This window comes from Marmota monax, unplaced genomic scaffold (assembly GCF_021218885.2).
Source record: "Marmota monax isolate L192 unplaced genomic scaffold, Marmota_monax_Labrador192_F-V1.1 WCK01_AAM20220418_F8-fsc00725, whole genome shotgun sequence".
Classification (NCBI taxonomy): domain Eukaryota; kingdom Metazoa; phylum Chordata; class Mammalia; order Rodentia; family Sciuridae; genus Marmota; species Marmota monax.
In genome coordinates, this window is record NW_026692243.1 from 5654 (window position 1) to 33299 (window position 27646).

General features: G+C 51.1%; 1 pseudogene; it reads left to right on the top strand.

Moving 5' to 3' along the window:
• The first annotated feature begins 5113 nt into the window (after positions 1-5113).
• Positions 5114-26468, top strand: LOC124085498 (ruvB-like 1; annotated as a pseudogene).
• Positions 26469-27646: the final 1178 nt, after the last annotated feature.

Below are 27646 nucleotides of genomic sequence, written 5' to 3' on the forward strand. Positions count from 1 at the left end.
ACATCAGAAACGGGCTTGTTTCTACTGCAGAGATCAAAGGGTTCTGTCTGAGAAATCACATTACCATCAGCTCACTCAAAGACAAAATTGAGTGCTTTCTTCTGACTGGGAGTTCAGGTATTCACAGGGATAGACAGATGATATATAGATATAGATAGATGATATATAGATATGTAGATATGTGGATACATACATATATAGATAGATAAGTAGATGGTTATATATATATATATATATATATATATATATATATATATATAGAGAGAGAGAGAGACATAGATATATAGATATAGACATAGATATATAGATATAGATATAGATATAGTTATAGATAAAGCAAGAGGTATTTTAAAATAAAGTGCAAACATGGAAGGCTGTCTGACCTGAGCCAGGGCTATAGCAAGGATGATTATGGAAGAAGAAATGGTTTGTTTCACCATCACACAGAAGTTTCTAATGGTTCTTCTGCAGGGACATCACCTCTTATTTTTCCAGAGACCCTGTGTGAAGACTTCCAGAGCTGTTGAGGACCTCCAAGGCAATCCTTCCTGCCCCAGCCCCCACTTTGAGTACAGAATTTCTTCTTTCTTAGCAGGATGGGCCAGGAAGAATTCTAGACAGATAGGGCTGGCCATCCAGCTTCCACTGGCAGATCGGAGTCATTACAAGGCCACCAGGCCTTGGACAGAAAAGTTGGGGACCAGGCTTTGGATACTGCCAATGGACCCACCTTCTTTCCTGTTCCTCCTCTGACCACCAAAGATAGAAGCAGGTTCTATCTCCCTTTCCATGACACAGGTAAGCCCTCTTCCAGTCCCACCCAGGCTGCATGGGAGGTGTCATGAACACCAGAGGGAGTGGGAAGTCTTCCATGAATGCCTTCATTGACTCCAATAATAACTTCTTCTTTTTGTGCCTCAATTTCCACATGGGTCAAAGGAGCTGGATAAGATGATCTTCAAAGCCCTATCAACTCTGCACATAATAGTGTATGTTCCTAAGATTCCCTGGATTTTTTTCTTGACATAGATTATTTTCAAGAAGCAATTTTCCCTTCTTCTCCCAGAAAAATCTTAGCCACATGTTTCTGATCTTTTCCACACCACCTTCTCTGGACTCGTCTCACTGAATCTTTGTTTTTTTTTCTCAAGTCCCTGGTGGCCAGAGCTAGTAAGGTCTTGTCTGCCTGCTCCCCAGGACCCACTTATCTTATATTCCCATGGAACACCTTCCCTGGTGAGGGAAAGACAATGGTGCCCCCTCTATTTGAGCATTGGCTCAGTCCTGGGACCCAGGCTTGGCTCTTTCATTTGGGTTTGTTAATTCATTAAATTTTCAAAGCATCTCAGAGCCACAGAGGAGTCAGTTCAGAGAGGAAACTGAGTCTCAGAAACCATGGCTTGTGCAATCTCCCAGGTTAATAAAAGGTGAAGCTGGGAATCCAACTGCATCTGTTTGGCCCTAAAGCCAGATTTTATCTTTTGCATCATGTAACCACCTGGGTTCTTCCTGGAGGAAATTCCTGATTCAAGGACAGCATTGCCAAATAGCAGAGAAGGCAGAGCAAGAATGTTGCTCTGAAGACACAAATACATCTCAGGTAAACAGGAAAGGAAAAAGGAGACACTCAAGTCTCAGAGACTGGCAATAATCCACTTAAATCCAAGGCTCCTGGCATGTGATATCACACCCAGACTGCTCCTAACCCAGCTTTGTCAATCTGACTCTTTAGAGAGGACTTTGTACCAAATCCTAAAAGACCCCCAATGGCAGAGTGCAATGTGCCATCATTTCCATCACAGAGGAGCTGTGGGAATTTGGATAAGCTCCTCCCATGCTCAGAAACCTTGATTTATTTTCAAGAGTAATGAGTGTGAGACTTTGCACCTATCTCAACAGATGGTGGACAGCAAAACTGAACAGACTTCTCTGACTCAGACGGAAAAATATATTATCATCTTTCACTCACAGCACGCACACCTCTCAAGTATCATCTGTAGCAATACCTGGCAGACATTTTCTTTATCTCTACGTGTCACCAACTTTGAACAGCCCTTTAAAGCTCCATGAGTATTTCCATACTTTCTAGTTTGTAATTCAACCAACAGACCTCTCAGTAGGCAGGGCTGCTCATGTCCTTGGCTGTAGTTCACAGATTTAGAAATTAAGCCCACCATTTATGGTTCCCAGCTTGTTGAAGGGTTGACTTGGAGTTGGAGCCCTCTGTCCACATTTCTCCATCTTCTTGTCATTTGGAGAGAGAAGGCTAGTAAGGAAATCTCTACAGCCATCTGTGGTCCAGATGTGCCCAAGACCATCCTCAGCCCCGTGTCCCTCCACACTGGCCATGTGCCTGAGTTCAAAGCCAGCCACAGGACTGAGCATGGAGGCCAGCCCACAGGTCAGCCCTCCTGAGGCCACCCATGTCCTGAGGGCTGCTGGTCTTCTTTCCTGTTTTTTTTTTGGGGGGGGGGTACTGGCGACTGAACCCAGGGATGCTTCACCCCTAAACCCCATCCCCAGTCCTATTTTGTATTTCATTTAGAGATAGGGTTTTGCTGAGTTGCTCAGGGCCTCATTAAGTTGCTGAGGCTGGCCTCCAACTTTTGAACCTCCTGCCTCAGCATCCCAAGCTGCTGGGATAACAGAATGTAGCACCATACCCAGCTTTGAGGATGCATGGACACGGGTAAATGTACCATGACCCCAAGTTGAGTGGGACTCACCCCCAGAGCACTAGCCTATATAGGCATCTTCCTCCACAGCACACTGCCCATGTCCCCTTCAGTCCCACCAGCTGGGCACCATCCCTGGGGACATGACTGCTGGAAAACTGCATGCAGATCTGGATGATTTGGAATTTGTTCTTCATGGTCATAGGATGCTGGCTTTTTTCTGTGTCTTCAATGCCATTTTAAAACCGAGGTGGTTCAGTGTTTTTTACAAACAGCCAGTCATGAATTCAACTTCATTAAGGCCAATTAATCCTGGATTCATTATAAATTTGCCCCGAGGAAGTTATTAGATTTTCCCCTTTGATTGGAATTTGGGCTTCAAAGATGCTTTCAGGAGTGAAATGGAAATTTCTCTTTTCTCAGCAATTGGCATTAACCCTGTGTGTTCCTCAGTGTGTCATACATCAACCTCAGAGCAGAGTGTCAGGACTCCAGCTGAGCTCCCTGTCACCCCCAGAACTGAAAAGATCTTCTAATGCCACACTGAATCAGAGGTGGAGGAAGTCTTACGCAGTGGAAGAATCTCATTCAAGCAGGTCACAGTGGTGCTCATCTTGTCATCCAGGTGGCACAGGAGGCTGAGGCAGGAGGATGGCAAGCAAGTTGGAGGCCAGCCTCCACACCTAAGTAAGACAGCAACTCAAAATAAAAACACCAGGAGAGTGAGGGATACAGCACAAAGGTAGAGCATCCCTGGGTTCTCTCTCTAGGACCACAATCAATGAGAAAACCTGCTGATGAATTTGGTTTACTAACACCAGATTTTTGTGAGAAATTTTGTGTCTTTGTTCATGGGGATATTGACCTGGGTTTTTGTTTTGTTTTCTTTTCCCTTGTAGAATCTTTACCTGATGCTGTTACCAGGATGATGCTGGCTTCATGGGAACATATTAGAAAACATTTCTTCCTATTTATTTATTTATTTATTTGGTAAGAGTTTGAGATGCATTTGGTTTCATTATTTGTTTGGGCACCGGGGTTTGAACCCAGGGGCACTATCCACAGACAGGGCTTCATTGAGTTGCTTAGGCCCCCACTTTTGTTTAGGCTGGCCTCTAATTTGTAATCCTTTGCCTCAGCCTCCCCAGCAGCTGAGATGAATGGAGTGCACCACCTTGCCAGGCTGGTGTTCATTCTTTAAATATATCATAGAATTTACAATCAAGTCAAGCCATTGGGTCCTGGGCTTTGCTTTCTTTCTTGGAAATCCCTTGCAGCTAGCCATAACTTTTTTTGTTGTTACTGGAGCTTGAACCCTGGGGTGCTTAACTACTGATCCACATCTCCAGCCCTTTTAATGTTTTATTTTGAGACTAGGTCTCACTAAGTTACTGAGGCTGGCCTCCAACTTGAGATCCTCCTGCCTCAGCCTCCTGAGCCCTGTGATTACAAGCATGCACCAATGTGCCCAACTGAGAAAAATAGTTTCTATTTTGCTTTATCCACCATTGTTTTGAGTCTCTCCGTTAATGCAGTTTACTAACATTCTAACTAATACAACATGAGATCATCACTTGCACAGCTTTGAGTGTTCAGCTGAGGTCAGAGGCTATGATGATAGAAGGGCTCCTGCGGAACCCTGGGTGACTTTCTCCTCCTTAGCAGCATTACAGAAGAAAAGGCAGGCTTGACCCCGGGCTTGGGGGTTCAAAGGTCAGAAGGGACAGAGGTCAAGGCAGGCAGGGAGCAGAAGAGTTGGGAACCAAGTGACTGAGGGCCTCAGTCTTGGGCTGGAGAGAAGAGAGGTGGAAGGACTTAAGGTGAAAGTTGATGGGAATGAGAAACTGAGAGGTGGCAGTGATGGGTTCTCCAGTGCACAGTTCTGGAAGGTAGTTGTCTCCATATGATTATTGGTGTATTTTTCATTGCAATGATCTGGCATTTTAGTACCTATTAATGGATAAAAATATAATTGAAGCCAGGCACAGTGGCATATGACTGTCATCCCAGTGACTTGAGAGGCTGAGGCAGGAGGATCAAAAGCTGGAGACCAGCCTCAGCAACTTAGTGAGTCCCTAAGCAACTCAGTGAGACCTTGTCTGTAAATAAAATATAAAATCGGGTGGGTATGGGGCTCAGTGGTAAAGTGCCCCTGGGTTCAATCCATACTATAAAAATAAACAGCATGGATTCAACAGTGTGTGTGAGTGTGCAGGTGGGTGTTTTCTAGAACCTTCTTTGAATTCATAAGAAGTCTTATCTAAAAGCTGGTTTGTAGACTGTGTACCACATTCCAAAATTAAAATTAAAATGGTAATTATGTGTTCTCCACCTTCATAATGTAAAGCAGTAGAGGGAAGGAGGCAAACATCGACTCAATAATGATGTCAGTAATCAGAATAAAATAATTAGATTTAAAAGTCAGACTATAGAGGACAATGAAATCAAATGGGAGTCAGCAAACACCACAGCTGGAGTGGATCTCAGGTGAGTCTTCACCCTCATGTGAGCTCGCTTATCTTTGGAAGTTCTTTTTTCCCTCTGAATGCCTTTTCTTCGTCTGAAAAATGGTGCAATGCCATTTGCTTCTGACAAAGTCTCACTAATTTATTAAGATTCTGAGTAGATGCCAGGCATGGTGGCACACACCTCTAATACAGTGGATTTTCAGGCTCAGGCAGGAGGATTGCAAGTTGGAGGCCAGCCTCAGCAACTTAGCAAGACCCTAAGATACTGAGTGAGACCCTGTCTCTAAATGAAATACAAAAATGGGCTGGGGATGGGGCTCAGTGATTTAGAGCCCCTGGTTTTAACCCAGGTACCAAACACCCAGAAAAATGCTCCTTGGGGCCACCCACCCCCTGGGCTCAGCTACTCAGCCAGGGAGCAAAACTCCAGGGCTCCATCCTTCTGAGTTCACACCTGCAGAGCAAGCCAGAAGTACCTGTTGCCAGGGAAGTCAACCCAGAGACACAGCGGGAAGTGTGTGGGTGGAGCTCTGCCGGCACCAGCGATGAGCGCATACCTGAGCCAATGGAGAGTGGCGGTGTTCCAATATCCTCCAATGAGGCGCCCACAGAGGCGGGCTCTTGCGACTGCCCTAGTAACAGCTGCTTGGTAACCCCCGGGCGGGTGCAGTTCAGTGACTCCTGCAGGGGTTGGGTTCTGGCTGGCACCTTGAAGATCCAGGAGGTGGAGAGCAGCAGGAAGATACCCTGCATCGCCTGGCACAGCCACGGGAAGGGGCTGGGGCTCACGAGGGCGCCCTGGCCAAGCAGACAGCCTTAGGGCTCATGGGCCAGGAGAAGGCGTGAGAGGGGCCGGTGGTTGGGGAGGTGCGGGGGGGGCGGGGCATCCCGGTGTTCGCCCTGACTCAGTGTCACTTTGGTGCCCAGAGTTGACCCAGAGGCGCTGCCTGCGGAGCCACACTGCGGCCCTTTTTGTGTTTATTCTAAGACTGGGTCTGGCTGAGCTGCTGAGGCTGGCCTCCACCTTGAAGTCCTCCTGCCTCAGCCTCCAGGTTCCCTGGGATGACTGGCCTGCACCACCGCACCCCGACCAACCATCCTTTTACCAGTCAGATCTACTTTTGTTAAGTGGCAACTGTGCCAAGTCCCAGCACGTATGGTATTTTTTATTATTATTATTATTATTATTATTATTATTATTATTATTATTTTGCAGAAAAAAAATGGCCCATCCATTGGCACCCAGTTTAGTAATGACAGTTGGGGGTTTGCACTCCACCACATCTAAGCTGCTGGACCCTAGAGTCATGGCCCGCGGTCTCCCTGGAGGCTGAGCAGCTACAGAAACCTACAATTTATATGAGCTTGTGACTGTGGCCTCAGAGAATCCTATTAACAGAAAGGGCCAAAGAAAAGTCTCTGGTTTCTTGTCTATGTCTCTTTCCTTAGCATGGGGGGTGCCAGGGTTTGAAATCGTGGAGCCCTAGACCCCTGAGCCCCTCCCCAGCCCTATTTTGCATTTTATTTAGAGACAGGGTCTCTCTGAGTTGCTCAGGGCCTCACTTTGGCTTAGGCTGGTTTTGAACTGAGATCCTCCTGCCTCAGCCTCCCGAGTCCCTGGGATCACAGATTTGGGCCACTGGGCCCAGCAGACTTTTCTCTCTCACCTCCACTGTCGGGGCACCCAGAGCTGTGCCTGGAGGGTGCTGGCACCAAGGGTTGGTTGGATGAGTCTGTGAATCGTTTGGACCAGGGACTGCATTTTTTCCCCACTGAAACACAGTAATAGTGACCATTTCTCGCCTCTGTGCTCAAAAGAAACCAAATAGCTGGATTTCTACATGAAAGTTCCTAGGGTTCAAAAAATGGCAAGAGCCAGGCACAGTGGCACATGCCTTTAATCCCAGTGGCTGGTTTGGGAGGCTGAGGCAGGAGGATAGCGAGTCTAAATCCAGCCTCAGAAAATCAGGGAGACCCTGTCTCTAAATAAAATACCCAATAGTGCTGGAGATGGGGCTCAGAGGTTGAGTATCCCTGGGTTCAATCCCCCCACAAAAAAGCCAAGTTTAAAGGCACATCTAAATTACATCCTGTGGGCGGCTCGTTGGCTCCTTGTAATCTAAACAGTATTTTAATTTGCTGGATGAGGCCGTGCAGCATTAGCTATACTGTGTGCTCAAGACCACACTGGAAAACAGGGAGAATATCAGGACTAGAACCAGCCTCTGCCCCATGGGCTAGTGGATTTTGCTCAATAGTGTTCGCTGTTTGTCCCCCAGGTCGGCTGCTCAGAGGTGTCACCAAAAGTGCCTTGAAAAGAAAATCTAAGAGGAGCCTTCCCTGGGCCATATTTGAAGCAGCAGCTCCAGTTGGCCTTGTCCCAGAAGCTTGGGAGGCTGAGGCAGGAGGATCAAAATTTGTAGGCCAGCCTCAGCAACTTAGGGAGGCCCTCAGCTACTCAGGAGGCTCTGCATGGCCTGCACATCTAGGGTCTGACCTCATTCTGGTTTCAGAGATGAGGGAGGATGAAATGGCACTCAGAGGCCATGGCATTTCCAAGTCCTGGGCCAACATGAGAGCATTTGCTTTCCATATTTGACAAGTATGTCTGTTCCACTTGGTATTTGACAAGATGTCTGTTCCATCTGGTTCTCTTTAGCATCTGCAAACCTAAGTTAGGTTACTTAGCATCAATCTAGAGTTGACCACTGGGTACGGTCAGGGGGAGCTTGTGCAGACCAACCCACCGCTTTCAGATTTGGCCTCACATATCATTCACTATTCACTGGCCTTTTAACATAAAATGAAGGTCATGGAATAAATCCTTCCTGAGTTGTTAGTGTTTTTTTTTTTTTTTTTTTTTTTTTGGACCCAGGGATTGAACCCAGGGGTGCTTAACCATCGAGCCCCATCCCCAACCTTTTTACATTTTATTTAGAGACAGAGTCTCACTGAGTTGCTCAAGGTCTTGCTAAGTGGTTGAGGCTGGCTCCAACTTGGCATCCTTCTGCCTCAGCCTCCTGAGTCTCAGGAATCACAAGTGTGTGACACCATGTTCAACCTCTTGAATAAATTTTTTATAGATGGCTTTGAATTATGTTTTCAAGACTGTAAAATGCAAACCTTTCCTTTCTTGCCTCTGTAGACAGCCCTGGCCCTGGCGATTGCTCAGGAGCTGGGGAGTAAGGTACCTTTCTGCCCCATGGTGGGGAGCAAAGTTTATTCCATGGAGATCAAGAACACAGAGGTGCTGATGGAGTACTTCCACAGGGCCATTGGTGAGTGTCACTTTGGAGTGACAGATGGCTGTTGCTTCTCTGGTACTTTGAATCCTTTCATCTTAAAAATGCTTCTGTGAAAAGCTGGGGATGTGGCTCAAGTGGTAGCACACTCGCCTGGCATGCGTGCGGCCCAGGTTCGATCCTCAGCACCACATACAAACAAAGATGTTGTGTCCGCTGATAAGTAAAAAAAATAAATATTTTTTAAAAATGCTTCTTTGATGTGTTGATTGGACTGCTCGTGTTTTTTGTTGCTGATGACAAGACAGGCAAGAGCAGCCAGCCATCCCAGCATCTTGGGAGGCTGAGGTAGGAGGATAAGGAGTTGGAGGCCAGCCTCAGCAACTTAGTGAAGCCCTGAGCAACTCAGCAAGAATCTATCTCTAAATAAAATATAAAAAGGGCTGGGGACTGGGCTCAGTGGTCAAGGGCCCCTGGGTTCTATCCCCTGATACCCAAAAATAAATAAATAAATAAATAAATAAATAAATAAATAAATAAATAAGACCTTGAAGTCTACTTGAGTAGCTTTTGATTTAATGCTGAAGGAAAGAAAATGCAGTAGGAGGGTGCAATGTTTGGAAGTGGGGAGACATCATGGGACCCTCTTTTGTCCCCCATTGCCATCTGATTTCCTGGTGGCTGGCACTCTATCTTTCTGCAGTGCCTCTCTGGAGGACTGGCTCTGCCTCTTGATCTTCCCAAGCAAGTCCCTGTAAGCACTCAACTATGGGTATGGGGCTCTTACTCTCTCTCTCTCTCTCTCTCTCTCTCTCTCTCTCTCTCTCTCTCTCTCTCTCTTTTGGGACCATGGCCACTGAGCCACCCCCAGCTCCTGTGTGACACTAATGCTGAATGGAAGAGTTCAAATTCTGAACTTGTGTCCAGAAGCTAAGCTTTGTGTCACATTTAACTTAGGCTTTTTATTGTTATTTTTTGGTACCAGGGATTGAACCCAGGGGCACTTCACCCCTGAGCCCCATCCCCAGCCCCTTTTTATATTTTATTTAGAGACAGGGTCTCACCGAGTATCTGAGGCTGGCCTCGAACTCTCGATCCTCCTGCCTCAGCATCCTGAGTTGCTGAGATTATATGTGTGTACAACCACACCTGGGTTTTACATTTAAAATTTTTCTCTCTATTGTTTTTTCTTCATTTCTCCTTTTCTTTTCCCTTTTCATTTCCTATTTTTCAGGGTCTCACTATGTTTCTCAGGCAGTCCTGGAACTCCTGGGTTTAAACCATCCTCTTGCCTCAGTATGCTGAGCAATTATGGCTACAGACGTATGCTACGGTGCCTGGCTTACTTTTCCTTATTTAAACATGTGCCAGTGATTTTATTTAACTCATTAATTAAACACATGAGCCATATTCCAACAGCTCAGGAGGCTGAGGCAGAAGGATAGCAAGTTGGAGGCCAGCCACAGCAACTTAGCCAGACCCTGAGCCACACAGTGAGAGCTTGTCTCTAAATAAAATATAAAAGGGGCTGGGTCTGGGGCTCAGGGGTTGATGGCCTCTGAATTCCATTCCTGGTACCAAAAAGACCCCCCCCCCAAAAAAAATGTGACCAATAAGATATCACAACCTTTCAAGTACCTGAATATTAATATTTTTAAGAACTTAAATTTACCCTCAGGATTATACAGTGGAGGGGGTAGAGAGAGAGGAGGGGAGGGGAGGGGAGAGGTGGGGAGGGGGGAGGGTGGATGATGGGAAAGGCAGCGGAGCACAACAGACACTAGTATGGCAATTTGTAAATCAATGGATGTGTAACTGATGTGAATCTGCAATCTGTGTATGGGGTGAAGGTGGGAGTTCATAACCCACTAGAATCAAAGTGTGGAATATGATATGTCAAGAAATTTGTAATGTTTTGAACAACCCACAATAAAAAATTAAAAAAAAAAAAAAAGAGGGTAATATGATTTATATCCTCCATTCTTTTAATAGTATCTATCATATTTAGAGATTTGTATGGGTTAAACCAAGTTTGCATCACAGGGATAAATTTTATTTGATCATGGTGTATGATTGTCTTTTTTAAATTTTATTGATTCTTTTTAGTAATACATGACAGTAGAGTCCATTTTGATAAAATTATACAAGCATGGAATATATCTTATTCTAATTAGGACCCCAGTCTTGTGTATGTACAGGATGGTGAGATTCACTGTAGTGTATTCATATATGTGCATAGTAAAATTACGTCAGATTCAAAAAAAAAAAAAAGAACTTAAATTTAAAAAAAAACAACAACAAAAAAAACATTTTTCTGGGCTGTGGCAGGGGCTCAGTGGTAGAGCACCCACCTAGGATGTGTGGGGCCCTGGATTCAATCCTCAGCACCACATAAATAAAAAAAAAATAAAATAAATTGTGTCCATCTACAACTTAAAAAAAAATTAAAAGCCCCATTTTTGTGAGACAAAAACCTGATAAAACTGGCCTTCACACAGTTGCTTATATATCAGTGACTCAGCGGGAACTGAAATGCTTTAAAATTTGAAAAATTAGAGGTCACCAGGCACATTTGATGGGAGTCTCCCCTGGGGTGGGGGGGTGGGGGACACAGCAGGGGCTTTTGATGGCAGCAGGAGGAGAAATTTCTAGATCCTGCCACAGAATGAAAGGGCAAGCCGTAGCCTCCCCTCAGACAGGAGCCTTCTGTCCCTGTACCTTTGAATTCCTGTGAAGCTGCAGAGGGAGGAAGAGAGGGTCATCTGTCCCCATCTGTGCTGCTCCCTTGACATGATAAAGGTTCCTATCAGGGAATTAGAAACCCGAGCCAGCAGATGAAACCCATTTCCTTTGTGCTGTTTTGGCCAAAGACAGCACCTGCAGCCCCTCTCCTGGCCACCAGCCCCTCTCCTGGCCACCACTGGGCCTTCCCCTCGTCTACTTGTCACCACAGAGAAACTTCTAGACAAATATGAGTGGCTGAGAGATGGGTATGCTTTTCTTCCTCTCCTGGAGGAATTTCGTGTCACTGTCCACTGAAAGTGAGTATGGGCAGGCATTCCATTTGAAGGAATTTACTCTTTGCAGAATAGAAAAGGTTCTATTAAAAAAAAAATCAAAGTAGGCTTAAAAGTCGAGAATTTTCCAAACTTGACAGAGTTTTCTGATACCTTCATGTTGTCTGGGAAATTTCTTTTTTTTTTTCTACCAGGGATTGAACCCAGGGTCCCTCAACCTGTGTGCCCCATCCAAAGCCCTATTTTGCATTTTATTTAGAGACAGAGTCTCCCTGAGTTGCTCATGGCATCAGTGTTGTGGAGGCTGGCCTCTAACTCATGATCCTCCAGCCTCAGCCTCCAGAGCTGCTGGGACTCAAGGTGTGCATAGCTGCTCTGGGCTTTGTTTGGGAAGTTTGTCTTGGGGTTCAGGAGCTGGGAATTTGGTTCATCCAACACAGAATATGGCTTCTCTTTTGGGTGTTTTCCAAAAGCCACATTTATAGGCTCTCAGGTGGATCACAAGCAGAGGAGAGCTGGCCCTTAGCTTCCTGTCTTGATTGTCCCTGTCCTGGTTGGGTTTCTGGAGAAGAGAAGGCAAGGGTCTGCATGATAAGGTAACACCCCCCTTGAACAGTGGGAAGTGGCCTGAGTGTCTGATCCTGTGGCCCTGTGTCTCTGCCTTGGGGACATTTCCATATCAGCTCACAGGGAGCCCGATGGCCACATGCCAGCAGAAGTCCTCTGTGGCCTCCCCATTTGTCAGGAGAGCTGTGACCCTCATCACTTCTTTTTTTTTTTTTTTTTTTGAGGTGGGGCACCTAACCATGAAGCCACCTCCCAGCCCTGTTTTGAATTTATTTGGAGACAGGGTCTCACTGAGTTGATCACGGCTTCACTGAGTTTCTGAGGCTGGCTTACAGCTCACTGTCCCCCTGCCTCAGCCTCCCGAGCTAGGATGACAGGTGTGGGCCACCACTCCCTGTAGTGTTGCTCTCCACCCATGATGGTGTCTCCGGGTTGTACTGTAAGGTGACTTGTCAGTTCTTGGCAGTTTGAGCTAAGAAGGTTGTTGGTGGGGAGGAGATGGATGTAGAGAGAAGGATGTTCCCACTTCTCACCATGTCCCCATCGGCCGTCCCTCCCAGGGCTGCGGATAAAGGAGGCCAAGGAGGTCTACGAGGGGGAGGTGACCGAGGTGACGCCATGTGAGACCGAGAACCCCATGGGCGGCAATGGCAAGACCACCAGCCACATAATCATAAGGCTCAAGACAGCCAAGGGCACAAAGCAGCTCAAGGGGAGTCTGTCCTGAGCCCTGTCCTCAGTACTGTGGCACCGGGCAGGTGGTGTGACCTCTGTGTCCCTCTTTCCTTGGCCTCTGCACTGTTGATGCCATATGGGACACTCAGGATAACACCATGTAGTATAAAGGGACACCTCATAGAGGGCTTGGACGTAGGTCCCTTCATGAGGTAACTCTTCCTTTTCTCATTGCTCTTGAGAGTTGTGTGGTTAAGTCAAGAAATTGCTTCTGCCATCTCATCCCCCACATGATGACCATTGGCCAGCCAGGCACAGTGGAGCATGCCTGTCACCCCAGCTTCTCAGGAGGCTGAGGCAGGAGGATCTCAAAGTGGAGGCCAGCCTCATAAACTTAGTCAAGTTTCTGAGCAGCTCAGGGAGACTCTGTCTCTAAATAAAATACAAAATGGGGCTGGGGACGTGGCTCAGGTGTAAGTCACCCTTGGGTTCAATTCCCAGTACTGCCCCCTCACCTCCCCCAAAAGTCAAAGTGTACAGATTTTTTTATTTTCTCTTTCTTTTTCATAATGTTTTATTTGTGCACTGCTGTTATTTTTGAGTCACACTAGCTCTGTACCTGTCGCCTGCTGCATAGCCAGGTCCCCTGCAGCAGGCTTGGAGAGGTATTTTACTTGTGGCTCCTCACAGCTGTGTGCCCGTGTGCACAGGTGCCATGAATCTCATTTCCCCTGTTTTCCAGATCAAGGCCTCAGGCTCATAAAGAGGCTACACAGTCATCCTGTGTCCAGTGCTGGCTGAGGGGCAGGGTGACTGCGAGTCCCCTTGAGCTGGGTGACCCCTGCGAGTCCTCTGAGCTCTCTGGGACTCAGTTTCTCATCTCTAGACCACTCTCCATCCACCATAGAATCTCTCCATCTTTCCCCTTTTATAATTCGATGGTTCTTTGATTCTCTGAGGTGGTTTCTCAATAACTGCTTTATGGAGATCATGAAGATGTCCCTTCTTCTAAGGGCTATTTTTCTGTTTCCTAACGGGGCCTTCATCTCAGGAGCTTGGCTTTGCAAACCTCTCTCTCTCTCTCTTTAATCCCTCACTACATCCTGTCCACCCTGGATTAATGAGGTTCTGAGAAGGTGGCCCCTTCTCAGGAATGACACCTTGATCCAGTTCATCTGGAAAATCAAACGTATAAAAGTGCCTGGGATGAAAAAAGAAAAATTGTTCTCTTCCACATAGGAGAGAGGATACAGGAACACAGTGGAAATTTGAGGCATCCATCAGTCTGTTCATCCAGATTCTTGAAGAAAAGAGCCTCATGGAGAAGAGGAAAATTGTTTTCTCAAACAAAGGTGGTACCCACCTCTGATCCCAGCAGCTTGGGAGGCTGAGGCAGGAGGATCTCAAGTTCAAAGCCAGCCTCAGCCAAAGCGAGGCCCAAAGCAACTCAGAGATTCCCTGACTCTAAATAAAATGCCAAACAGGGCTGGGGATGGAGCTTGGTGGTCAAGGACCCCTGAGTCCAATCCCTGGTACCCCCAGCACCCCAAAACCCAAGTCCTTCTGGGCACTTTTCCCACATGGATTAGATATTGGGAAAGAAGCACCTCAGGTGTGTTGTGTGGAGTTGTGAAGAGTCTGAGTTTGAAGGAGGCTTAAGAATTTTGGCCCAGGGACTCCCTAGGCCTGTTCCTGTTTGCACAGTGCCCCAAGGAGGCCAGAGAGGGTGGGCTCTGGTGAGCTCCTGGCAGCTCTGTTGGGGTGCACTTGTGAACACTATCCACCCATTTTAAGTGTGTGTGGCCCACCAGGATTTTGATGCATGACATAGTTTACACTCCCCATTTTAATTCTAGAACATTGTCATGACCTTCCAAGGGACCTCATTCCCATGAATGGCCACCTGCTCTCCCTCCCCCTGGACTTTGGCCACCACATATCAACTTTGTTTCTGGATTGGCCTTTTGGGGGCCCCTCCTGCTGAGGGAGCACTGCAGTTGGTGTTAGTCTGTGTTGTGTCACCTGCCTCCCCCCTTTGACTCTGGACTCTGTCTGGTACAGAGCTCAGGTGTGTTTCCACAGCATGGCCATCTGTAGCAGCTGCTCTGGAAGCTCAGCCTCAGGACCTGTCTGCCATCTGGGTCCTGCAGAGGCTGCTGTCCTTGCCCAGTGCACACCCCTGGGGAAGAGCAAGGCCCCAATGAGCACCATCACCCTGAGATGTGTGTGCACAGCCCCAGGGGCAAGAGGGTGCTAGGATTTGCTTTTTGTAGTCCTGGGGCTCAAACCAGGGCCCTGGACATAGAGAACTAGTGCTCTGCCACTGAGCTGTGCCCCAGGCCCAGGGCCTAGCTATGTGGCCTAGACTGGCCTCCACCTTGGTGATCCTCCTTCCTCAGCTTCCTGACCCAGACAGTTTGGGGGGATTCCAACTTATGTTTCCCCTTCTGAGCTGGACTCCTCTGTGGGTGCTTCTGGGTGCTGTCACATTGAGGAGGAGACCGAGGCCCAGAGAGTTGGAATCATGGACCAAGTCAAATGCAGCCTCAGGTGGCTAAGCAGGAAGCTCCAGTGTCCCTAAACCAAGGACTGGAGCTGCAGTGTTGATCCTGGGGGCTGCCGTGGGACATGGCCAAGGACACATGTCCCCTCTAAGGGCAGCCAGGTCACTGTGAGAATGCTCCTACCACTTTGCAACCCCTGAAGGCAAGGCAAGAAAGAGTAATTGTGACGTTCTTATGTCCCCTGCAGGCAGACAAGGTCACCCTCAGGTTCACCTCCTAGTGTGCTAAGCCCCCAGTCCAGGCTCTTGTGCCCTGCCAGATACCCTCATACCCACCCACTCCTAGGGTCGCTGGCTACCTCAGGTGTCTGTCCGTCTGTCTCTCCCTCGTGTTTAGTCCTGTGAACTGAACCCTTAGTGCTTAAGCAGGGAGGCAGAAGCCTGCCCTTTTTATTTTGCTTTGTATTGTTTTCAGAGAGAGTCTCCTCTTGCTAAGTTGATGCGACTGGCCTCCAACTTGGCAATCCTCCTGCCTCAGCCTCCCGAGTCCCTGGGATGACAGGTGTGCACCGCTGTGCCTGGCCCCTCAGGTCTCTTACGGAAAGGTGCCTTCCCTCAAGGTCAGAATGAACTGGAACGTGCATCATGGTTGTCTGAGTCCCACTTTGTCTGTTTTGGTTTGGTTTGAGCTGAACCCTAGCATTTTTGAAAGTCTGCAGAAGAAGCGAGTGGAGGCCAGGGATGTCATCTACATGGAGTCCAACAGAGGGGCTGTGAAGGTATGCTCCCTGGGGACAGCACCGCACCTGAGGAACTGCCAGAGGGATACCTGGGTGACCAGGGCGTCACTTTGCTCAGTGGGGGTGGGTGGGGAAAGATCAGCAGCTGTCCCTTTACCTAAGTCACCTTGGATTTTCTCTGTCTTCCTCTCCTGGTAACATAAGCAGGCAGAGTGTTAAGACACAAACTCTGTGGGGGACAGGGACCAGACAGCCTTCGTCACTTCCCGCTGCAATAGGTGGCATATTCCATCTTCCTTTATCTCCCTGATGTCCCTCCATGAATCCTGAGCCTGGCGACTGCACCAGGTGACTCCTCCTCTATCTGCTGCTGCGTCCCACAGTGGCTGCGCCTCCTTGGTGCATGGATGAGCCTCAGCCTTTGTGTCACCCATAAATCACAACCTAGAAGAGCCCAGGCCCCTGGTTCCAGTGAGTCCCCTGGATGCTCCTTTATCAGGAGTGAAAAGAAAGGGGAGAGAATCTTCCACAAAGTCTCAGGTGTTGCCCAGGTGGGTCTGGGAGCCCAGCGTGGCACCAGGCCATGGGGCGTAGGCGGAGGGCGCCGTTGGGGGCCCTCTGTGGGCAGCGGGAAACTTTCTGTCACTGAACTCTGTGTGGTCCTGGTGCCCCGTGGTCTGCTGACAGAGGAAGGGAAAGTGCAACTCCTAGGCCTTGGAGTTCACCCTGGAGGCCGTGGAGGACATGCCCTGCCCAAGGGCGATGTGCAAAAGAAGAAGGAGGTCATCTAGGACGGGACGTTGCATGACCTGGATGTGGCCCACACCAGGCTCCAGGGACAGGCCCTGCTGGTCCAGTGCATGTCCAAGGCCCTGGGAACCAGTGGTCAGGGCCGTGATGTTCTCCTGGAGGCCCTCTGGGAGGCTCAGCAATGAGCACGACATGAGTTTCGGCCCCTTTGTCCCAATGTCCAGATGCCGTCACAGCTGATCTCTGGGCATTGTCTGCCCCTGGCCGCCTGCCAGCCTGCTGAGGGCTTCTCTCCACCCTGGGCTGGGGGTTCCAGGCAGGAGCCTTCACAGGGCTTCAGACAGCCTCACAGAGGCTCCGGCCTCTGCAGAGCCTGATCCCCGAGTCCTCCAGCTCCCAGCTGGTGCTGCTTTGGGTTGCGCTGGACCGAGTCAGGTTTGCTCTTCATCCTGAAGGGGGCTTCCTCCTCCCCACCAGGAATGGGCTTTCTGCTGGTCATCTGGTTTTGCTTTTTGTCTCTTGGAGCTTTGCACGGGAGAGGCCAGAGATTCTTGGGATTGGAGTTTCTTCCTACCTGGCCGGAGTTTTTTTATTTTATTTTTTTGTACTGAAGCTTAAATGCCAGGGGTGCTTACCCATGGAGCCCCATCTGCAGCCCTTTTTTATATTTTATTTAGAGACAGGGTCTTGCTGAGTTGCTCAGAACTTCACTAAGTTTCTGAGGCTCACCTCCAACTTGCTGTCCTCCTGTCTCAGCCTCCCAAATTGCCAGGATTTTTAAAGACACGAGCCACCACGCATGACTCTGCTTGATTCTTGCAGGTCAGGGGAAACCTTGAGGGGATCCCTCTGAGTTCAGGAGCCCCTCATCTTTTCCATGGGAGCTGTTCTGGGCCTGTCCACCTCAGGCTTCCAAGTTGAGTGACATCAGGGACCCGCAGGAGGCAGGAGGATGGGCTTTGGTAGCTGATTTAGAAAGTCCTCTCTCCTACAGGGGGGACAAGACATCCTGTCCATGATGGGCCAGTTGATGAAGCGAAAGAAGACAGAGATCACAGGGAGGACACATGGTGAACCCTGAGCCCGGAGCCGAGTTGAGGCCCTGCCTCCCAGCTCTGAGCACCCCCCACTGTGTGGCTCTGGCTGTTCACTCTCTTTAGAAGCCATAGCCACACTGTGTGTTCTGGCCCCGCTGAGGTCAGCATCTGCTTCCTTTGAGGTCCCAGAAAGGTGCTGACTTTGACACCAGGCAGTGGGTCTCCCTTGCACTTTTGTGGACTTATTTTATTTTATTTTATTTTTTGATGCCGGTGATTGAACTCGGGGGCCCTCGACCACTGAGCCCCATCCCAGCACTTTTATTTTTTTTATTTAGAAACAGGGCCTGGCTGAGTTGCTTAGGCCCTTGCTAGGTTGCTGAGGCTGGCCTCCAACTTGTGATCCTCCTGCCTCAGCCTCCCTGGCTTCTGGGATGACAGGCATGTGCCATTGTTCCTGGCTCTTCCCCAATTTTATGTCCTTCTTGGCCCATTACCACTTTACTCCCTTAATATATAAGTTCACCATGAATCCACTTTTGCCTTGAGGCCTTGCAGCAGCCTAAGTTCCTCCATGGGTGGCCAAGAGCAGGTCTGTCTCTGAACTCGGTTTTGACAGCCCCACATCATGGCTCTGTGTGAGGACAGGCCTCAGATCCCAGTTCTTTGGGAACAGCTCCATCCTGATGATAGGGGGAGCTGGTTTGGAAGGCAAGGGCTGAGACCTGAGGTGAGTCTGCCATTCTGCAGGGGCTGTTGGTTCTGGGGCCAAGGCTGGACCTGCTCTGACCCTCCTTGCTCAGGTTTCCTGGGGAGAGGTTTCTAACTGCAGTTGATGGAAAGTTCATTAACCTGAGCAGTGTCACGCAGGGCCCCAAAAGGGCTCTTTGACTGAGTGCAGAAGAGGAGAATCTGCATATGAAAACACATCTCCCTGAGGCTCCCAAGTTGGGTGTCTTGGCATCAGGCTTCGGGCTAGATGGGGCAGCTTCTGGATACTGCACCCCACACAGCTCCATGAAAGGCTTTTTGCGGCATTTGGGGGTAAGGATGGCTGTTTTATTTTTTTAGATGAGGGTACAGGCATTCAGCTCAGGGACTCTTGACCCCTGAGCCCCATCCCCAGCCCTATTCTGTATTTTATTCAGAGACAGGGTCTCAACTGAGTTGCTCAGGGCCTTACTAAGTTCTGAGGCTGGCCTCCAATTTGCGATCCTCCTGCCTTAGCCTCCCAGGCTGCTGGGGTTATATGTGTGTGCCACCACACCTGGCATGATTCTTGTTTTCAAATGATGACACCAAGCCTGGAATGGGTCCAGTACCCACCCTCGGGTCCAAGAGTCAGTAGGAGAACCAGGATGCAGGGTTGGGTCTGGAGGGAATTGAGGTGTGGCGAAGAGAGCAGGTGAAATTCCCCCACTGGCTGGGACCCTGTCCGTGGTTAGATCAACAAGGTGGGGAACAAGTACATCAACCAGGGCATGTCTGAGCTGGTCCCCAGTGTGCTGTTCGTGGACAAGGTGCACATTCTGGACATCAAGGGCTTCACTTTCCTGCACCGAGCTCTGGAATCTTCTACAGTCCCCATTGTGATTTTTGCCTCCAACGGAGGCCACTGTGTTATCAGGTAGGTGCTGCCGGCTGTCCCTGCTCCCTGGGTCTGTCCCCACCCATGACATCACAAGTCAGGATGGGATGAAGGGAGTGCATGCTGCCTCTGGGAGGAGACAGCAGGGAGACTGAAGGCCGCAGCTGCCCTGTCCCTGATGGGCAGGGTCTCTGCGGGACTCTGAGGCTCAACATTCCTGTGGGGAGAAATGCCTGAGGAGGTGGGGCCACTCTGGTGACCTGAGTGTCAGCTCCCTCACACTGGCTCCCAGAAGCCAACAGATCCCGCTTCAACTTTAATTAGGACACTGAATGACATTGCACCTTGTCCCTTGTCATAGGTGGGAACACAGTTTTGTCTCTGAATTTGTTCTTCTTAGCCTCCCATGACAGCAGCGTGCATCCTTCCATGGCACCTATATGGGGTGTGATTTTCATTCCTGTGGCTGGCCCTGCTGTGGGGTGTCTCTGGTTGTGTTCCTATGTGAACATGATAAAGTGAGGTCCATTCATTCCCCTGACTCTCCCATTCCCTCCCCTCCCTTCCCTTTGTCTCATCCAATGAAATTCTATTCTCTTCTCCCCTATTGTGAGTCAGCATCTGCATGTCAGAGAGGACACTCAGCCTTTGGTTTTTGTAATTGGCTTACTTACTCAGCACGATCCTCTCCAGCTCTATCCATTGACCTTCAAATGCCATCATTTTATTCTTCTTTCTTTAGAAACTGCGTATAGGGACCACAGTTTCTTTATCCATCCATCTGCTGAGGGGCACCTAGGCTGGTTTTGTAGCTTGGCTACTCTGAGTTGAGATGCTCTTAACACTGAGGAGAACGCAGTTCTATCCAGGAACAAAACCAGTAAGGACAGTAAGACGTTCCTGGAGACACATCGTGGCCTCTGGCCCCTCCTTGGCCTCATCCTGCTTTGAGTATAGCTGCTCCAAGCCATGGGAACAGGGGGTCTGGTGCAGAATGGCTTGGGAGTGGCCCTGCTATCTGTGCTACAGCTGGGGGACATTCTTCCCTAGGCCCCTGCGCTGGAAGCCTCCCTGTCTCCCCTCAGGTCCAGCAGCTGCAGTGGGCAGGTTGCGCCCTCGGGGTTTTCTGTCTTCCTGGTTCAATAGGAGCTGGGCCTGGGACTGCTAAGTGCAGGTGGCAGGAGGGCCTCTTCCACCCCAACAGCTGAGGGCCATGGGGATGAGTCCCTGAGAATTCATGCTGGGGTAGGAATTAGAAAAGAACCCTGTGGTCCAAGTGTCTCAGGACAGCTGGAGCCAGAAGTGATCCCCCATTTTCCCAGACTGGCTGCTGAGTGACAGTGGGAAATTCAGTGGCTCTCGATGGAGAAGCCCCATCTCAGCAGCTAGGGGACCATAGCACCAGGTCACCCATGGGTCCCTGCCACTGGATGCTCCTTTGTCCTTGGGATCTGAGCGGATGACCCAGGCTCATGGGCAGCATTGTGTGGTCCCCTCAAATCCCCTGATGTGACTGAACAAGATCAGAGCAAAAGTGCCTCCCACAGCCTTGGGGGCAGCTGGTTTCAGCCTGGACAGCTGCTGGAGGAGCTCAGGGCACCCTGGGTAGCATTGGGGGCCGGATGCCCTGCAGCCACCACTGATACTGTAGGAGTCCATTCACTGGGTACCCTTACTGGATCCCCTCACTGGGTCCCCATCACTGGGTCCCCTCACTGGGTCTCCTATCTGGGTTCCGCCTGACTGGCTGAGGGCTCCACATGGATACATGGCACCCCTTGCTGGGGAGCCCTGCTCACAGCCCCCCCCTCCCAGGGTCCCTGGCCTGGCCAGAAGGTATCTTCAGAGGGTGCTGCTCTGTCCACCCTGAGCCCTAGAGAAAGCTCCACAGGAAGGTGGCTCTGACCCAAGAACCTGCCTGTGGGGATGGAGCCACATGGTCTCCAGAACAGGACTCTGGTGCCTAGTCCCGGGGTCATGGTTGAGCAGCACTGAGATACGTGGCTGCTGCCCCTCGAGCCCAGGAACAGGGGCTTTGACATAAACAAATTTTGATTTAAAGCTCCAGTTGATTGTGCTGGAGGTGTATGTGGCTCAGTGGTAGAGTGCTTGCCCATTGTACCCAAGGCCCTTGTTTCCACATCCAGCATCACATACACATACAAAAAACAAAGAATTGCAGTTTATCTCCTTTTTGTTTTGTGTTTTTGGCCTCATATTTAAGATATCATTGTCCAGTCAGGAGCAGTGACACACACCTGTAATTCCAGAGGCTGAGGAGGCTGAGGAGGCTGAGGCAGGAGGATCACGAGTTGGAGGCCAGCCTCAGCAAGGACCTAAGCAACCCAGTGAGATCCTGTCTCTAAACAAAAATTAAAAAGGGCTGGATCTGGGGCTCCGCGGTGGAGCCTTCCAGCCCTAAACAAAATCAACAAAATAGGGGTTGTCTGGGGCCACCTGAGGGTCAGTTTATTACTTGTCCCTGGCTCTGCTTTCCTTGGGTCACTGACTAGATCTCTGTGGCTGTCAGTTCCCCTTCCCAGTTCCCAGTGTCCAGTGTCTTGTCTCAGACAAGCGTAGGTGACAGAACTCCTCTCGGCTTTCACAGGGGCACTGAGGACATCCCCTCTCCCCACAGGATCCCCCTGGATCTGCTGGACCAGGGGATAATCCTCTGCACCATGCTCTGCTCCCCAACAGGAGATGAAGCAGGTGCGCCCCTTCTGCCGTCCTCTCCCGCCTTCACTTCCGGCCCCTCACCACCCTTGGCAGCTCCTGTTACCCAGAGGCTCTGTCCCCTCATATGCAGGGTGGATTGGTTATGGGGACATTGTCCAGTGTCCCAGAGCCTCCGGTCCCCTGGGTCTTGCCTGTTCTCACCTTTAACCCCCTTTGGTTAAGTTTGAGGGAGAGAATAAAAAAGAGGGACCGGACAACAACCAGGGACTGAAGCCCATCCCCAGTCCTGTTCTACATTTGATTCAGAGACAGGGTCTCACTGAGTTGCTCAGGGCCTCGCTAAGTTGCTGAGGCTGGCCTCCACCTTGCGATCCTCCTGTCTCGGCTTCCTGAGCTGAGATTACAAGCGTGCACCACTGTGCCTAGGGCCCGGTCACTGTGGATCATGTTTTTTCTCCTCTGAAGGATCATTAAGATCCAAGCCCAGATGGAATGGATCCACATCAGTGAGGAGGCGCTCAACCACCTGGGGTAGATCGGCACCAAGACCACTCTGAGGTGAGGTGGTAGCCTCCTGAGCCCAGGTGGAGTCTGCAAAGGGCTCAGGCTGTCTCTGGGCTTCCAGATGTGACAATTCCCGGGACATGGTGGCTTAGACTGCTGAGCATCTGAGGTGGCTTGTGAAAGTTACATTGACAAGAGAGGTCCCCCTTGTCCTACAGCTGACACTCCCTCTGCAGGAGGTCAATAACTCTGTCACCATCCTCTGGGACAGGAGATGGACAGAACCAGAACCTGGGCTCCCTGGAGGCCTCGTCAGCCCAGCCCCTCCCCTGGACCCCGGCTCCTGTCCAGATGCATGAGGACAGTGGGCTCTCCAGACCAGGAAATGTGTCCCCCTCAGTCCACGAGGCCCTCTGACCCATTTCCTCACCCCCATATGTCCCTGGTTTCCGGTTGAGCCTACAGCTGAAGCCTCCTTGGCTGGGTGGTGGCTTCACTGAATTTTAACTTCTCTTTGCTGGAGACCCACAGGGACAGGGCCTTGATTCTGTTGATTTATTGTGACATTGGGCTGAGGAGCAAACCCAGGGAATGGCAAGTGCTAGGCAGGCGCCCTACCACTGAGCCCGGTCCCCAGCCCTCTTTTGTATTTTATTTAGAGATAGGATCTTGTTGAGCTGCTCAGGACTCGCTAAGTTTCTGAGGCTGGCCTCCAACTTGCCATCCTACTGCCTCAGCCTCCAGAGCCCTTGGGAAGCCACTGTCCCCGGCTTGAGGAATTTCTAGAATAGGGTGAAGATGTGAGGACCAGAACTTATGTCACCCTGGTGGCCTCCCTGATGGGGCTGTGACTGTGATGTTCCCATCTCTCTCCTTTGCTGGCTGTACAAAATCCAGCTAGAGCCTGGAGGGGGCCCAGATGGCAGAGTCCTGCCACCTGTGGACCTGGGGGGGGGACTCCCTCTGGGCCTCGCTGGACTCTTGGCCCAACCGTCCACTGCAGGTCCTTGGTGCAGCTGCTGACTCCAGCCAATCTGCTGGCCAAGATCAATGGGAAGGACAGCATCGAGCAAGAGCCCATGGAGGAGACCAGCGAGCTGTTCACGATGCCAAATCCTCGGCCAAGATCCTGGATGACCAGCAGGACAAATCCATAAAGGGACCTGGGCGGCACTCCATTGAGACTGCGTCCCCAGGAAGGCAGTGTGCACTGCCTGGGCAGGGCCTCCCCTCTCCCGTGAGCTCTGCAGTTTGGCTAGTTCTGTCTGAAGAGCTTTTTTTGTTTTAAATTATTACTTTTGGGATTGCTTTGGTGGAATCCTCCCTCCCCTGAGGTGCTTTTAAAGAAAATATTAGATGTTATTTGGACGACACCACCCCTACCCCCTCCATCTCCCTTCCTCCCTCCCTCTTTTAAACTTTTTTTTAGGGGCAGGGAATAACTGGGATTAAACCCAAGGACTTTTTTTTTTTTTCAGTGACAGGGTCTCACTGTATTGCTTAGGGCCTTGCTGAGTTGCAGAGGCTGGCCTCCAACCTGCAATCCTCCTGCCTCAGCCTCCCAAGCCATGTGGATGACTGGTGTGTGCCACCATACCCAACTGGCCATATTTTAATTATCTACTATTGTTATATATATTTCTTCCAACATGGCTTGGGCTCGAGGCCTAAGGTGTGGTTTCTGACCATTGTCCCCAGGAAGGGTGCCTCCGTGTCCCCCACTGTGTGCTGTTGGGATTTCTCTCAGGTCAGGCCCTGAGACAAGATCACTTGTCACAGGGGACAGTGGGAGCCTGGGTGAATCCTGAGCTTTACCTCCACTTCTGCCCACAATCTCCTCATCCATTCCATCCCATTTCCCCACACCCTGACTGCTGAGGTCCTGCCCATGTGGGGAATGCCTCTGCATGCTCATGCACACTGTGCTCGGCCTATTGGGAAGGAAGTTTCTGGAATGGCCAGCTGTCAGGGGCTGCCCCCTCCCACTCACTCAGTGGCCCTGTAACCCTGAGATGGTCTGTGATGGGGATATGATGAAGGGACCAGGAGCCAACAGAAGGCTCTCAACGGCCCAGCTGGACCAGCCTGAGCAACCAGAGAGAGTCATTCTTGGTTGTCACCCAGTGCGCAGTGACACAAGTCACAATGACATCAGAGGAACTTTGTCAACATGGGGGCTAGGCTCAGCCACCTGTGGGTTCCATGTCAATGAGGTAAATGTGCAGCCCAGGACACCAAGCCCATGATGCCACCCTCCACAGGTGGACAGGAGAGGAGGGACCATGTGGGTCTGAAGCGTCCCCTTGACCCAGCCAGGAGTTGGTGGTCAATGCCAACTGGACACATCCACAAGAAGCACCTCAGCAGACACAATGGTACAGTGGACTCCCCACACCCAGAGTCCTGGTCAGGCCATGAGCTCAGCTGAGGGACACCAGCAGAGCACCTGACCAGTTCTCCCCCAAACTGTTGAGGTCACCAAGAACAAGGGCCATTGAAGAACAGGTCACAGCCCAGAGAAGCCTCTAGAGATGGGACAACAAGGTCCCTGGCTGGGATATTAGGACAGAAAAAGGGGCATTAGATAAAACAGAAGGTGGTTGGTGCAGGTAGTGCAGGTAGTAACTCTGACCCAGGACCCAACCTTTCCCAGGAACAGACCAAAGGCCACAGTGACAGCAGACCCCAGCTGTGGGTTGGGACAGAGGTGCCCTGGTGACCAGAGGGGTGTGTGGTCTTCTCGTTCCTGCTCCTCAGGTTCAGGGAGGTGGCCAGCTGGCTCTGGGTGGAGATGGCCCTGGGTGGGCAGGTTGGGTGGCCTGGATCTCCTCTGACTCCCTGGCCACCAGGCCTGAAGGTCACATTCATCTCCCAGAGGCAATTTTTCTGAGCAACCCCTCCCCTATGGGGGAAGTGTCTCCCTCCATTATGAGTGGAACAGAGCCAGGCGGGAGCAGGGGATTTGTCACATCTTATCATGCTGACACGCCACCTAGCGGCCATTACAGCACCCCCATTTTTTGCGCTTGAAAACTCGTTGTGATGTTAGGTGAAGGGGGGGCTGATCCCCTGAAGTGTTTGAATTGGTCACAGCTGGGTCCAGGCTCTGGGGTGTCTCCCAGTGTAGGATTGGGTGGCCCATCAATCCCAGCTTCCTGCCGGCTCCCAGGGGCCCCTGTGGGAGTGAGAACCCAGGAGAGAAAGGCCTTTTTTTGGCACCACGGACTGAACCCAGGGTCCCTTACCCACTGACCACAGTCCCCAACCCGTAATATGTTTTATTTAGAGCCAGGGTCTCACTGAGTTGCTCAGGACCTCTCTAAGTTGCTGAGGCTGGCCTCTAACTTTCAATCCTCCCCCCTCAACCTCCCAAAATGCTGGGATGACAGGTATTTGCCACCCAGCCAGGCTCCTTTCTGTTCTTGAGCCTCAGTTTCCCCATCTGTAAGATGGGCCTCTGTCTCCTATCACTGGAGGTGTGTGACCATATCCCATGGACCTGGGAGGTGATGTGTGATCAGCCACTCAAGCAGCCTGGATTGAGAGGAGCCCCCAATCCTGGTCCCTCCAGGAAGAAGACTTGGCAGTCTGTCAACAAGGAGACCCCCCTGGCTGCTTCCACCATCCCCTTCCAGACGCTGGGCTTAGAAGAAAAATCTCCATTTGAGGGATAAGAACCCGAGGCCTGCGGAGGGCCTCAGAGCCGAGAGGATCAGACCAGGCGAAGTCACCGGCTCCACCCAGTATCCCCACTGGGAGAAAGACCCTGGTCTGCCTCCCCAGGGCTGCACTGAGTCGAGGGAGTTGCAGCCTCCCTTTGTCCCAGGCCTCTCTGAAGCAGAGCCAGAAACGGAGGGCAGCGGCCACCCTTCTTCCCGCTCAACCATCGGTTAGCACCATGCCTTTTCCCCTCCCCAGGGCGATTCACCAAACTGCCACCTCCCACTTGGAGGACGGAGGGAATGTGGCTGGGTGCAGGGGGCCTCTGTCACCCTCATCACGGCGGTAGGCGGTGATCAATAGGTGGCGCTATAAGATGGGCCAATGGGCGCCCACAGATTGTCCGCTTTGTCACCTGCTGTTGCTGTCACCATCACGCGTCCTGCGCGCAGGTCTGCGCTGTCAACCTTGTTTGATTAATGGGGACACGGGCTGCTGTGGGAAGGGATGTTGCGGAATGCTGTGCAGAACACAGGGGACACAGGGCGGATGTGGGCCTGGGGACGTGCAACGGGACCCCTGGGGCTCGGCTCCCGCACCAGGCTCACCCAAGGACCAGAGGGACTTCAGCTGGGGTGGGGGTGGGAACGCAGTGACAACCAGGCAAGCTTCCGACCCCACCCCTGCCTGCAACAGACTCAGCCTCTAGGGCCACTATCATTGTCCCTTGTGGACCCCTTTCCGACTGTCCTAGCCATTGGAGAACCCCAGATCCGCGGCAGCCACCTGTCATCCCAGGCTGGAGGCTGAGGCCAGAGGATGGCAAATTTGAGGCCAGCCTCTGAACTTAACAAGAACCTGTCTTAAAAGTCAAAAATGGCTTGGACTTGGAGCAGTGGCCAGCGTCCCTTGGTTCAGTTCAGTCCCAAGCCCAGGGGCGAATTCCACATCCATGGCACCACCGCTAGGCAGCCTAGGGGCAGCTCTGGCCGCCGGCCGCCTGCACTCTTCAACCTAAGAGGGAACTTGTTGCACTCAGGACGCGGTGGCGGTGGCAACAAGCTGTCAGGGTCCCAGGGCTCCCGCGCACCACGCCCAACTCCGACGCCTTTCTCCAGGCGACCAGGGAGACCCCTGAGATGATCTGTCCCCTGGGCAGCGACCCTGCAAACCAGCGGCTCCGCGGTCGCCCCAAGCCCAGCACGACGGTCGGGGGCCACGGAGGTCGGGGACGTTCTGCAGCGGCAGGGCCGGGCCACCGAGCGGGGGACAGCGGCGCCCATCCTAGAGGAGCCCAGCTGCGAGCATGGCCTGCAACCGGGAGGTTGAAGCGTCCCGGTACACACGCACTTGCACAGCGGGGTCCTGGCTCCGCCCACACCCCTCCCCAGATGTGTAGCCACACTCACCCCACCCCCCTCGGCACGTGCACCGGCCAAGCCCCGCCCACACCCCGCCCCTGGAGCGTGGCCACGCCCCCGTTCCTGCACCGCCCACACCCCACCCCTGGGTCGTGGCCACACTCGCCCAGCTACTTTGCC